At 42.4% G+C, this 3,082-nt stretch overlaps 1 pseudogene; it reads right to left on the bottom strand.

Moving 5' to 3' along the window:
• Positions 1–1,008: 1,008 nt before the first annotated feature.
• On the bottom strand, positions 1,009–1,360 carry LOC119087218 (annotated as a pseudogene).
• Positions 1,361–3,082: the final 1,722 nt, after the last annotated feature.

Genomic DNA, 3,082 nt, shown 5'->3' with positions numbered 1-3,082 from the left:
TCACCACACTTTATTTAAATTGAGAGATTTCTAAGTTCACTGGGTTTATACCTATTTATTGTTTTCTGTTGTGATCACGGCGCTAAGGATTTAACCAGGCAAGAGGAGATGTGTTTTGTTGCTGTTTGGTTCATGTTGCTTTGGTTTGGTTTTAGTGTTATTGCTCTTTTGTTTTTTGATGCTACTGTTTTCTTTTTACTCCTGAATTGCGCCTGTATTAAAAAAAAAAAAAAACTGCAACTGTTGAGATGTTGAACTTCCATCAGTGACATTTTCTGTTTTCAAATCTCATTGTTATTGTCAAGGGCTGGACACACTGATCTTAGGCCCGATTCTGCATTCTCCGCCCCTCCTCCAGCATTTGATGAACGTTACAGAAGTAGGAGTGTCTGCACTCACCTGCATGTCCTCCAGCTTCTCCTGGAGCAATACGTAGCAACTGCACACACACACACACACACACACACACACACACACACACGACACAATACATGACTTACATGCCAACAGGACTCTTTTGTTTTGTTTGTTGTGGTTAGAAGATTTCCACTAATCACATTTTAATTCTAATTTCTGAAAGTAAGTAGATAACTGTACTTTAAAAGAAAAATCAGTTGAATTAACACTGGTACTTGCCTCACAGAAGGCTGGATTAGACCACATGAAAATTTACTTAACATAATCTTTTCATGACTTCCCATCTAATTATCAAGCTAATTTAGTGAACTTTTTTGTTTTCCTCTTAGTAAAATCTTTTATTTGGTTTATGTTTAAAGTGTAAAAAATGTATAAGCTGGAATATTTGATGATATGGGGACAAGGAGAAGCCAAGTCAAAAAGCAACATCCATTTAAAATAAATCAAAAAGTTGCATTTCTAAAACGCCATCATCTTGTAATTATCTGGTCATCCATCGCATCTCAGTTGCGAAAGATTTCGAAAGACTGGGGCTGAAGAGGCGTGTTCTGTATTCATTGGCTTCAGCAAGAGCTCTCCCCATCCAGTACCTTAGAGAGCGTTCATGGCTCTCCTCCAGTTAATGTCTCTCTTGATTTGGCACGAGAGCTACCGGGACAGAAGAGGGTGGCCATATAGTCATCACAAATAGATCCGGGAATGCCATATGGGGTTCTGTAGAGAGTCCTCATCGCCACAGTTGTCCCACACAAACAGCATTCATTCATGTCAGCTGCCACTTGACACCAAGGCATGTAAAGCAAAACGTCCCACAGAGGCAGACTCCTCAGTCGCTGAAGCAATCACACAGGCTGATCTGCCAGTTGGAATTTGGGGGAGCACGAACAAATCCAGCTTGCGTCACGAAGACTCTTGGTGCCTGAGCCATCTTTGATGCGTGGTCTCAAAAGCCCTGGAAGTTTAAAAGGTTTGGAGCAGGAAGCGTCTTGTGGTCTGGAGTTGAATCTTACTAATGTTATGAACTTCTAATGCTAAAGGAATTGTACACGTGAATTTATTATATTATCTTTGAAGAACTTCTTAACGAAAATTGGGTTGCATTACGGTCTATTTATACCTTATTTCAGCTGCCATTGGAAGTCCCCATAACAGGTCTCTCCAAGGATTTGAGGTTTGGCATCCACCTTAGTCAGTGTTGATTCGCCGTGTTTTTAGTTTCCATGGAGGAGATTTGGGGTTTATTCTCTTCTCAAACCTAATAATTATGTAAGGTTAATGCTGCTCTGTATATATCATGTGATTTGTAGGAAAAGAAATCATCCATTTAGCAAATGTTGATTAAAGGTCTGCTGAGTGCTGCCTATTATGCAAGGGGGAAGAATCAGAATTAAATAAGAAGGGAAAAAAAGATATGGCAACATCATTTTCAAGAACTGTAAGAGAAGAATTCAGGAAGTATAGGCTTGGCCCACAAGTCTCCAGAGGCAGGGAGGTATTCTTCAGGCGACCTTTAAGCTACAGTTGGAACTGGAAGGAAGTAAAAATTGACTCGCTGAAGTAACACTGGAGGGTAAGGCTGGTCAAGGAATTGGCATCCCAAGCAGAAGAAACAGTCAAAGGGCAGGGGTCTGAAAAAATGCACTGCGCATTGCTCAGCTCTAAGAGTGGGAGAGGATGTTTAGCCAGGTATCAAACACCTCCTGAGATGTTACAAAGACCCAGCAGTGAGATGACAGCCTGCCAAATGTTTACAGGTTATCCAGAAAATTGATATTCAAACAAGTGGTTTCCAGAGTGCTGTCTATCTCAAAGACGAAATAGAAGGTGCTGTGAGAGAATGTTGCTAAATCTAGAACAACTTTGAGAGCTTGTTTGGAGGTTCTAGCAGGGGAGCGCAGCTACTCGTATACCCTTGACCGGTCCTCCTCTATTCGGGAAGGTCGTCCTCTTCAACTGAGCGAGCGCAGCTTCGGGAGGGACGCACATGGAGCGGTGAGGGAGGAAGGGGACACCCGCCTAGCCAGCCAGATCAGCGGAATCAACCCTGGCGATCAATGGGGTGACAGATGTTGCAGCCAGATCGCCCTCACATCCTAGAACAACTTTGAAACACTCACCAATGTTTCACTCCCTCATGTTTTCCCACCTTAGCCTTCCTCCGAAACCACCTGCTCCACCATTCTGTCCCCAGCTTCAAAGTAGCTAGCTAGTCTCCTTGCTTAAGGTTGACAGCAGGAAGAAGGTCTCTAAAGAAGGGGGCAGGCTTAACTCCAAAGGGAGGAAGCGTGATGATGATGGAAGTTCTGCATTGTGACTCTGTTAATCCCCCCGCCCCCTTCTCTCTTGAAAACCTTGACTAGTTTGTTAACCTTGTGGTTTGGCCTTTTCTGGAGTTTCATACAACAGAATAGCACAATACACAGCTCTTGCATACGATTTCTTTCACTAAATACGATTCTTTATGGCATCTGGTATTATGTGCATAGGTAATTCCTTCCTTTGCTGTTGGATAGTAGTCCATAATGTGGACATACCATAACTTGCTAATTTATTCACAGGTTGATGGTGTTTTGAATGTTTCCGACCTGAGTCTATTCTGAGAAAAGTTGCGTAAACATTCTTGTATAAGTCATCATGAACATACATATTGAGTGCTGTTTTGGGG

Source organism: Peromyscus leucopus, unplaced genomic scaffold, assembly GCF_004664715.2.
Source record: "Peromyscus leucopus breed LL Stock unplaced genomic scaffold, UCI_PerLeu_2.1 scaffold_340, whole genome shotgun sequence".
In the NCBI taxonomy this organism is placed as follows: domain Eukaryota; kingdom Metazoa; phylum Chordata; class Mammalia; order Rodentia; family Cricetidae; genus Peromyscus; species Peromyscus leucopus.
This window is presented reverse-complemented; position numbering and strand designations above follow the sequence as displayed.